We start from the raw sequence: 11,771 nt of genomic DNA, 5'->3' as shown, positions 1-11,771 counted from the left end.
GTGTGTGTGTGTGTGTGTGTGTGTGTGTGTGTGTGTGTGTGTGTGTGAGTGCTTCGCATAGAATCCAGGAGCTCACAGTTTAGCAGGGAGTAGCATCCCCAGCCCTGTAATTGTCTTCCCACATTCTTAGCTCTTTGTCTCATCCAGCCCAGTGCCGGGTTCCTTATTCCAGCATGGATTAAGCAAGCAGAAGTGTTGTGAAATTTTAGGGCAATTGTGTTTTCTTAAGATAAAATTGTTTCCCCATCTAGCAAGCTCACTGGAGCTGCTATGTGAGAATTTGCCTTTTGTTTTCTTTAAGTGTGTAGCTCTTGTCAACGACTGCTAATTCTATAAATAGAACTCTCCTCTGCCAAGCATTGAAGGTGTAAGTGTGAATATAACTGTGCTCTTTGGGTGCTGCCCTCTGCCCCAATTTTACTGAAAATTTGGGGGAGTCTGGGTAGAGCTATCACATTACTGGGGAGTAGAAGGAATTGTAGGAATTGAAGAAAAGGAGAAGCTTTGATAGAGAAGTGACAGGCAGCTATGGATGGGACTTGGGGGTAGAGTACAGACTTGGTGTTTGGGATTTGAATCCCAGCAGTGAAAAAGAGTATCAGTACCAGGAGCTGAAGGGGAAGGGGTGGCTATGGGGAATTTTAGGGAAAGAATAGAGCTTTCCATCTGTAAGGTAAATGCTTAGGGAACATCCAGGCAACAAGGGCTAAAGAAGTTAAAGTATATCATTCTCGGGGAGTGAGGCGGGTTATAAAACCGAATCCAAATGTAAACCGAAATAGGCAAAAGAGAGGCTGGGTTTTCCTCCTTTAAAACTATGTACGGAGAATGTTCCTACGTAGGAGTAGTGCTTCAGGGACCAAGACACACAAGACAGGATGCCTGCTAATGGCAATGTGCACACTGCTAGACGGTTGCAAACATCAGCAAATGATCATGCAGAATGTGCTCCCGAGCGGGCGAGGTGGCTCATGCCCTTAGTCCCCGAACTCGGGAGGCAGAGACAGACAACAGGCAGGTCTCTGAGTTCAAGGCCAATTTGGTCTAGAAACAGAGTTCTAGGTCAGCCAGGCCTACACAGAGAAACACCAGCTTTAATGGGAGAGAGGGAGAGAGGGAGAGAGAATGTGGATCATGGCATAGCTGCTCTGTGCACTGAGTAGGATTCAGGAAGCTCAGGGTTACAGGGTGTAGGGCTGAGGGGCTCACCACCTCTACAAGGACTGCCTGGTGGGGTTTTTTGTTTGTTTGTTTGGTTGCTTGGTTTTTGGTTTTGTTTGTTTGGTTTTTCTTTTGTATCTTAAAAAGGTTATCTCCCATTGTCAGGGTATCATGTTTTTGAACCAGAGCAAGTGAATCGTAGAACAGAAAAAGACGCTTTAGAGACTATCAAATCTGATTACATACCCAGTCTTAGAGAATAGCTGCCAGTTGTTTTTATTGTTTGAATGAAAGGTGTGGAAGCGGATAGGGTTCTCACTGATCCCAGAGCCTGAGCAGGGGCAGAGGAGGGGGAGGATGAACTGAGGGGTTATTATAGGATACAATCTATCATACTCCTGAGGCCGTTATTACAGGATACAATCTAACATACTGCGAATTAGAACTCAGGGTTAGAACCTTCAGTTCTTCTTGGATTTCTCTTTCTTAATCCAGGGTGTCACACACAATCATCTTGTACCCTAGACTCTTTTAGGGGAACCCCAGGCAATCGTCGAGAGGCGTACTGAGTGTTTAATGTCTCAAAGGAACTGTTTTTAGATTCTAATTGTCTAGTCATTTCTTGTGAAGGTTTAATATGAACGGATCTTTTTGCGGAATCATTAACTATACTTTTTAGAAGGGAGGTATTTATAGTGTGAGTTAGATCAGAAGTTTTGAATTGACTCATGATATTACCAAGCCGTTGGGGTCAAAACCTGGGCTGTGGCAGCCCTAATATATTAAGTAAGAATACCTGTTCTTTACAGAACAATTAGAGAAGCAATTAAACCTGGCAATTAAAGCAGAGAAAAGGTACTTTCCAAAGGCACCACACTGGGAAGAAGGACAAAGAAAGAAAATTCCAATTCCTTTCCTTGCTCCCTCTCCCCCCAGGCCCCATTGTTTCCATGGTCTGATGACCAAAGAGAGGTGCAAGCTTGTCTTTCCTGAGATCATGATCAGTCCTTTGAGGACAAGAGGTCAGGTCACACTGAGGCTCTAGCTGGATGTAGACTGGTTTGTGCTCTGTTCTAGAGCAGATTTCAGCTTTCCTAATGCTGTGCCCCTTTAATACAGTTCCTCGTGTTGCGGTGAACCCCAACCATAAAATTGTTTCCTTGCTACTTCAGAACTGTAATTTTGCTCCTGTTAGGAACTGTAATGTAAACACCCGTGTTTTCCATTGGTCTTATCAACCCTAAAGGGGTTGCAACCCATAGGTTGAGAACTCCAAAGTGCTAGAGCAGCCACAGTTTAGAAGTGATGCTGTTGTTGACACATTCCTGGACTGAAGTCCACCAGTGTGCCTCTGACTCGGATTTCCCTTTCCTAAGAGTCTGAAAGCAGCAGACATGCCTTTAGCGAAGATTGACCCTTTAGTGGAAAAACCTGTGTAGTAATTGCATCCTAAAGCCTGCTCTCTTCTTAGGAAAAAAAAAAAAAGAACCTTTATTTAGTTTTATTTTTTAATTAGCAGGGCTAGGAATGGAACCAGGGCTTTCCGGGCATTAGATTGTGGACCCCTGTCCTCTAAACAAAAGATCCATTTCCACTTTAGTCAGACTGACCTCCCTCTCTCAAAAGGGGAGCCTTTTGACCTTCCATTCCAAAGGAGGTGGTCTGTGCACCCCTTGCCCTCCCCCCAGCTGTATTTAATTCTGTTCAATCTGCACCTGGTCTTTGGAAGGGTAAGTGAAGGAGAGACGGTGAGGCTTGACTGGTGAGGCTTGACCGAGGTCAGAGCTTCCCATTCAGCTGTGAGGCTTTTCTCTGTGATGCAGCTGTTTGGGGGTAGCTCCCACTCCCACAAGACCCCCCCCCATTCATGCTTTTGTAAGTAAACTCAGGGGTTACAAGCCGGACCCGGTGGGTCATTCCTTTGGTGGTTTATTGGTGCTTGATCTGGGGTGAACGCATGTTTGTTTCCTCTTCTGCAGGGCATGTGAAACAAGTCTGGCATTCCTGTCCTCCTAGAGAGAGTCCTGAAGGAGTGAGTCACCCACCAGGCACGAGGTCTTGGTTTTTTTGAGAACTTCCAAACAGGTGCTCTCCTGCAGAGCTGATGGAAATCGACTTTCCCAAGCTCACAGGGCTTTCAGGGTAGTTCCAGTGACCGGAAGTCCGGGGCACTCTTCCGACTTCCATGATTGAGGCGTTCATTGGGTGTAGGTCCCGTCTTCGTCTACACTGCATATCCCCAGACACATAAGCCGACAAGCATAGCAGGTTGTTCTTCAGATGGAGAACAGTTTTTGTGTTGTTGTTGCTGCTGCTGCTGCTGTTGCTGCTGCTGCTGTTTTTCTTCCTAGCCTCATCTGAGTCCAGTTTCATTACTCTCTGACCCTATTCAGTATTAATGCTTTATTTTGGCCAATCTGTCAAAAAAAAATTGTTCCTAACATAATCATGATGATTCATAGAGACATAGCCTTTGCTATAGATAGTCATATATAGATACAAATAGATACATGTATCAACAACAGAAAGTTTTTTAAAGGTATAAATGTGTGTGTGTGTTGTTGTTGTTGGTCTTTCACATTGGCCAAGTACTTTGTGTTGTCTATATTTTGTGCCTCTCCATTGTTAAGACTGACACTGGTACCCTAGGGCAAACCTACAGACTTTATACAGATTTCTCATTTTATGTGTATGAGATTTACTGAAACAGTTTTCTTATACTGAACATTTTCTTTTTGCAATGGACACAGCATAATTTCTAGGTAAAAATAAATATAAAAAATGCTTAAAATATAAAATCTATTCCCTATTCCCTTTCCCCCTTTCTCCTTTCTTTTCCCTCCCCTTCTTCTGCTCTTTTCTCTTCCTCCGTCCTCCTCCTCCTTCACTTCCTCCTCCCTGTGGTTTAAGAAGCACCTCCTATGAGCTGACTTCTCTTTGTAGGTACTTTTGAATAGACTTGGCAGAAGACTCCAGACTCCTGTTAAGCTCAGGTGGGTGATTTGCATATCAGAGCAACCTGAGACAGGTGTCTCCAAGGTGAGTGTTCCACCGGCCAGGAGGAGGAAAGGCCAAGTTGCGGGAGTCAGAGTCATTCACACTTACAAATGCACCAAGGTGAGGGGCAGTAACAGGACAGAACACAGGCTGCATGACGCCCCAGGTGTGAGCCCAGCACTGCATAAACAAGGCGTGGTAGTGCACATTTGTAACCCCAGCCTTCAGGGCAGGAGGCAAACGGATCAGACATCCAAGGTGAGCCTTAGCTACGTGGCAAATCTGAGGCCACCCTAGGTTATAAGGGGCCCTGTTGTTGTTGTTGAAGAAACAATCCTGTATCAGTTGCTTCTCTATTCCCACATCCTCAGCATCCATTGATGGATCCTATGTTCACCTCTCACTTTATTAGTAAAACTTCTTTGTTCCTTGCTTCCCAGCATCCTGAGGGCTGCCCTTCTGGCGCATTCCTATATGAAAACAGCAGGGTACAGAATTAGGACCTACTTTGATGTTGAAATCGATCACCATAAACTCCCCCCTTATCCTTCCTGGTTTGGGTGTGAGCTCTTCCAGCATCTGCCAGGATTCACTGTACAACCGGCACCTCACCCCCTCTATCCGTGCTGTGTGGGCTGCTGCCCATAACTTTGGCATCAACAACCTATTACCCTTGATTTCCACCTCCTGCTCAGACCCCTCTCCTAAGCCCCAGGTCTCTATTTCCAGCACCTCCTGGGCAAATCTGCCTGGAAACCTTATAGATACTCTACACTTAGCATGCCAGTGGCCACCCAGCAAACTTCCTTTTGGCAGCTGTCAAGGGCTAATAATACCTCAGTCACAGGCAAATAGTTTATCTTGAGTATATATGTCTATGTGTGTGTATATATATATATATATATATATATGTATATATATATATACACAAATATATAATACTTAAATTATATATGTATATAATTTAAATATTATATTAAATTTGGGGGAGCTATGGAGATGGCTCAGCAGTTAAGAGCATTTCCAACTCTTGCAGAGGTCCTGGGTTCAGTTCCCAGCACCCATGTGGCCCCTCATGATCACCTGTAGTTCCAGTTCCAGGGGTATCGATTTCTCTTCTGACCATCAAGAGCTGTGTGTGTATATATATATATATACTTGGGCATGGACACACTCATGCATATAAGATTAAATAAAATTTAAACAATATTAAATATTCAAAGTTTAAGATGCCTCTGCTCCCCAGGAAAACCTTGCAGTTGGGACAATGGCTTGAAGGGGAGAACTGGGCAGCTGAGGGTGGGGGTGGGGGGTGGTATGGGGTGGGGGTGGGGGTTATTGCTTTCCATTGTGTTGTCTCCATAGTTTTTAAGTTTTACACTAGGCCGGGCATGGTGGCGCACGCCTTTAATCCCAGAACTTGGGAGGCAGAGGCAGGCGGATTTCTGAGTTCGAGGCCAGTCTGGTCTACAGAGTGAGTTCCAGGACAGCCAGGGCTACACAGAGAAACCCTGTCTCAAAAAAAAAAAACCAAAAAAAAAAAAAAAGTTTTACACACAGGCCTATTTAAAGAATAATAATTAAAAGTAATGAAGAGTTGAAATTACCGTGTATGAAGGTATATGTATGCTCATGTAGTTGTGTGTGGGGGGGGGGTATGTGCATGTGTGTATATATGTGTATGTGTGTTTGCAGAGGATACGTTCAGGAGCTGGCCCTCTCCCTCCAAGTGAGTCCTGATGACAGAGTTCAGGTGTTCAGGCATGACAAAGGCCAAGTGTCTCCATCTGCCAAATCATCTCACTGGCCCTGAAAACTCCTTATTATAAAAATTCAGAATTTATGAAAACCACTTGAGTACTCGGCTGTACTCGGCCACATGGGAGGTGTCTTCCTGTTCCTTTATTTATTCATAGGCATTGGCCCCTCCTTAACAAGGCCACAGGGTACTGTGGGATTCCTCCAAGTTCAAGGGTTTCTAACTAAGCTCCCTGAATACACACCCACCGAATGTACGTGTTCTGTGTATGTGTGTGCGTATTCACACTCACACGGAGGGGGTTCATTTCTGTCATTTTTGGAAGCCAGACACTGTTTAGACACAGAGAGTCAGAGTTTCCAAGCTCAGGTTACTTTGAGTCCACAGTCACAGGAATCCATATGCTAATGAGCCAGGCTATCTTAGGCATCGAATTGAGCTTGTGAACAGGGAGAGTGAGTGTAGGCAGCCAGAGCAGCTTTTGCCTATGAGGTTGACTTGAATTAGACAGGAGAGGAAAAGAGATGAACAGGAACGAAGCAAACAGAATCCTGAATGGTGGGCATGAGCCAGGCTAAAAGGGCAGAGCACAGGCAGGGAAGCCAAGGATGACTTGAGGTACAGATCTCAGATCGTGTGTGCATGCACGTGTGTGCCTATGTGTGTGTGCATGTACAAGTGTGTGCATGTATGTGTATGCATGTGCAAGTGTGTGCATGTATGTGTGTGTATGTACCAGTGTGTGCATATGTGTGTGTGTGCACGTGCAAGTGTGTGCCCATATGTGTATGTATGTGCAAGCGTGTGCATGTGTGTGTGTGCATGTGCCAGTGTGTGTGTGGAAGTGTGTGCATGGGTATGTGTATACTTGCTTAAACTAAGGAATGTCTTCTTGTATTCCAGTGTTCCATATTTCCTGAAAGATGTAGCTTATCACTTTTTTCCAAATTTAAAGCAAGCTTTATTAAATATTAAGTACTGACAAAGACTTAGGCTTTGATCAGGACCATTCCCTGGGCCTTCCCAACTAAGACTGAGATGTAGCTTATCTTTATACCGCCTAAGTTCATACCCCCTGAAGTACTACAACTGACCTTGCTCACCTCCCTGACTTCTACACATGTGTGCCTTTTTTAAACAAAGGAAATGCAGCCATGTCATCAGGGCTCCCCTGCCCTCTCTCACACACATGTGCGCACACACTCAAGATGCAGAGAGTTCTGTGTAACTGATTGTGCTGTGTGAGCTCTTAGACACACAGTCCAGCCATTCCCAGACACTGGCCATCAGCGGACGGACAGTGGGAACCTCATTTCGCCCATCTAAATACATTTCTGGAGGCTCCTGATTGTTTAAGTCTTCCTGGGGGCAGATTATACCCAGTAGATACTGCATTAATCCATCCCAACCTTGGCTTTGTGGTCACAGAGCTATATGAGCCCAGGGAAACCCTCTGTTGTGTTTTTAGATGAGGTCTCATGCAGCCTAGTCTGGTCTTGAACTCACCATGTAGTCAGGGATGTGAGGCAGATTCTGATTCTTAGGCAGCCACCTTCTACATGCTGCAGTTACAGGTGTGGGTCACTACTCTCTGTCCTCGCACTAGACCAGGAGAACCCCAGAAGTTCAAACCTTTCCTAGACCTTTTCACGGGCAGTCAGATGTGACTTGTACACAGCCAGCCTGTTAGCATCCTTTAAAAGTGCCCCAGTAACCCCGAGGAAGAAGACGGTGCTGGACAGGTTAGGTCAGAGTTTCATTTCCCTCATGTCATTCATGTCTTTTGTTTCAGTGCCATCTTCATGATTAAGGTTTGTTTGAGAATGGGGGAGAGTTACTGAACCTTTCCTTAGAGGAGAACTGGGGTTTTACTAACATGATGCACACACAGGAAAGGAGAAAGGGGAACCGCTTATTGGAGGCAAATGATAAGAATGAGCACCTCATTAATTGATGTTATTTATGCTTTAAGACTCTGGCTAATGTGAGTTCGCTCACTCTGCTTCCTGTTCAGATGTTGCTTTCAGTGCTGTGCCTGCTGCCTGCTGCTATGATCCCTCCCACTGTGATGGGGATGGATACATCCTTCCATCAGCTGTCTTGGTCCTGATGTTTCATTACATAGTAGAAAAGTAACTAATAGTTACACTCTGAGTAACCATTTTTAAAGTACATGTGGATGGCTGCTGTAAGAAGCCAGGGTGGCGGGCACAACGGGCTGTCTAACAAGGCTCATTCTCTGGAGATGAGTTTTATCTGTAGACGATGTTTGCTGTGTGAGGCTCTGTGGTATCCTACACCCGTGATCTGCACACTTGCAACCATGTATCAACACACTAAATATGTCACACTAGCTTTCAAAAAGAGTAGCAAAAATGGGGTTGAGATGTAGCTCAGGTGGTAGCTTGCTTGCTTAGCATGTGGGGGTTTGATTCATAAACCAATCTGGTGTTACATAGCTATAATCCCAGCACCTATTTAAGGAGGAGAGTCAGGAGGATCAGTGGTGCAAGATTGTCCATGGCTGCAGAGTGAGGTCAAAGCCAGCTCAGGCACATGAAACCCTGTGGGGAGGGGAGGGAGGTGTAACAGATATAACTGTTATACACATCTTTGGAAGGAGTTCTGTTTTAAAAGGCACAGGAATTCTAAAGTGGCTGAACATAAGCGATAGAGAATACTTTAAAGATGCTCCAAGGACCTCAGATGACTGAGCATATAGGATCTGAACGTAGTCTGAGTGGAGCTCTGTGGTAGAGTTGATGCTTAGCTTGCAGAGGCCCTGGGTTTAATCCCCAGGATTCCCAAAACAGGGAACAAATAAATACCAAAACAGCTCTATAATTGAGGGAAATAAGGGCAGGACTTACATATACAGAATCTAATTCTGAAAATATTGTTTTCAGGAGTTCTGAGATGCACTGGGAAGATGGGAAGATGAAGATAGGAGAGGACCAATCTCAGTGACTACTTTGTAAAATAGCTGTCTCCTGAGAGGCCCTGCTAGAACCTTATGGATACAGATGCAGATGCTTGCAAAGCCAGCCGCCTGGACTGAGCACGGGGACCCCAATGGAGGAGTTAGGGGAAGGACTGAAGGAGCTGAAGAGGTTTGCAACCCCATAGGAAGAACAACAATATAACCAGCCAGACCTCTGACCCCCAGAGCTCCCAGGAACTAAACCATCAACCAGAGTACACATGGAGGGATCCATGGAGCCAGCTGCATATGTAGCAGAGGGTGGCCTTATCTGGCATCAATGAGAGGGGAGGCTCTTGGTCCAGTGAGGGCTTGAAAACGGGAAGATTAAATGGGGAGGCCAAGGATATGGTATGGAGGTGAGAATGGGAGCCATGAGCTCAGATGATTTGCTACTGTTCAGCCAAGGTGATTAAATGGTTTGCATGAGGCCTTATCTGTTAAAAGAAGTGTGATGGGTTCTCATTTGTTGCTAGGTAACAGGTCCACCGTGAGCATTGTGGTCACTTGTGTGCATGTCAATAGAGGCTAATCCTGTGTTTATACTTGCCCAAAACACGGTTGATCTAGCCAACACTAGGCAAACAGTGCTCTGAAACTTACCATGTACAAATATCGAGAAAGAAACAGGCGTGGAGTTCATCATAGCTCAGTTGGTAGAGTGTCCACCTCTAATGTACCAAATCTTGGGTTCTTGTCCTAGCACCGCTTTAAACCAAGAATGGTGGATACACCTTCAACTCCAGCCTTGGAGAAGTGGAGGCAGGAGGATCAGAAGTTGAAGCTCCATGCCATCCTTAGCTACTGAGTGAGTTTGAGACCAGCCTGGGCTACAGGGGACCCTGTATGGGAGTAGGGAGGCAGACCAGAACTTAAAACATAGTTCAAAGATCTTACATAAAATTTCTCAAATAAGGTTAATCAAACTCATTGTCGCTTACTAACGCCAGTATTCTTGATCTGTGATTTGAAGGGCAGCCCCACAGGAAAAAATTATCTGCAAATGGTGACACAGCACATTCCAAAGACAACGGTACAGTAGCCGGAAAGGCAGCTTTAGCCAAAGCTTAAAGGCTCTTGTTTGGTGGCAGTGAAGGGCGCACCTGAGTGGTGGCTCTGGGCTCAACCTAGCACCAAATCCCCTTCTTGGACACCTCTGGAAATTAGCTTTGTGGCATCATAATATTCGTAAACACTGCCACCTGCTGGAAGTTCTGTAGACCTGCACACAATTTAAACTAGCGCTCCCTACACAACTCTTCTTTCCCCCCCTTCTTCCTGCTCTTATTGTGCAGTACTGGAAATCTAACCAAGGGCATGCTGGGTATTTGCTCTACCCCTGGGACTACAACCCTGCTCTTCACCAGCCTTCTATCATGGTTTGAAACCAACCACGTGGGGGGGGTGTATAATCATGGGTTCTTCTTCTTCTTCTTCTTCTTCTTCTTCTTCTTCTTCTTCTTCTTCTTCTTCTTCTTCTTCTTCTTCTTCTTCTTCTTCTTCTTCTATATTTAGTTACATTCCAAAAGTTGCTCCCCTTCCTGGTCCCCCTCTCCGAGTTATTCACCCATCCCTCTCCCCCTCCCGCCTCTGAGAAGGTGCTCCCCACCTGTCTACCCACCCCACCTCATCCCCACCAGCATCCCTCTTCCCTGGGGCATCAAATTTCCATGTGGTTAAGCACATCTTCTCCCACAGAGGCCAGAAAAGGCAGTCCTCTGGTACATATGTACCAGGGGCTGGCCATGAACTCAACCATGTATGCTCCTTGGTTTTTGGCTTAGCCTCTGGGAGCTCTGAGGGATCCAGTTAGTTGACACTGTTGTTTTTCATAAGGGGTTTTGATCCCCTTCAGCTCCTTCAGTCCTTCCTCCAACTCTTCCACATTGCCCCTGACCTCAGTGGTTAGCAATAAGTATCTGCATTTGTCTCAGTCAGTTGCTGGTAGAGCCTCTTCAAGGACAGTGATGCCAGGCTCCTGTCTGCACGTACAATATGGCCTCAGGAATAGTGTCAGGATTTGGTGTGCATGCTTGGAATGGATCCCAAATTAGGCCAGTCACTGAGCGGCCTTTCTTTCAGTCTCTGTTCCATTTTTGACCCTGCATTTCCTTTAGACAGGAACAATTCTTAGTTAAAATTTTTGAAGATGGGTCGATAGCCCCTGCCTCAACTGGGGGCTCTGCCCTATCTATCTACTGGAGGTGATCTCTTCAGGTTCCATCTTCCCACTGTTGGGCATTTCGGGTGATGTCATCCCCATTGAGTCCTGGTAGCCTCTCATATCCCAGGTCTCTGGGACTTTCTAGAGGTTTTCCCTGCCCCCTCGTCCCCACTGCTGCATACTTCCATTCATTCTCCTGTCCCTCTGGACATCCCTCCTGTCTCCCCCATACCTGACCTTGCCCCCCCTTTCCCCTCCCCTCTCCCGCCCAGTTTCCTCCTTCACTCTGCCTCCCACGATTATTTGGTTCCCCTTCTAAGTGGGTTTCAGGTACCCACACTTGGGCTTCTCTTCTTGTTAAGCTTCCTACAGTCTGTGAGTTGTATCACAGAATACTATCAGTCATTAAAAACAAGGACATCATAAAATTTTCAGGCAAATGGATGGAACTAGAAAATATCATCCTGAATGAGGTAACCCAGACCTCAAAGGACATTCATGGTATGTACTCAGTGGTAAGTAGATATTAGCCAATCATGGTTTTATTTTTTAACGTGAGGCCTGTTCAGTTCTGTAACAGCATGTCTTCATAGAAGAGTAGAGCTATGGTGATCTGTGAGTCGAGAAAAACAGAACGGGGATGGGGAGATGGCTCAGGGGTTAGGAGGGCTGGATGCTCTGCCGGAGGCGCCAGGTTCAATTCCCGGCAC

The sequence above is a fragment of the Mus caroli genome, unplaced genomic scaffold (assembly GCF_978045245.1).
Source record: "Mus caroli unplaced genomic scaffold, Mus_caroli_1 scaffold_7, whole genome shotgun sequence".
In the NCBI taxonomy this organism is placed as follows: Eukaryota; Metazoa; Chordata; class Mammalia; order Rodentia; family Muridae; genus Mus; species Mus caroli.
This window is presented reverse-complemented; position numbering follows the sequence as displayed.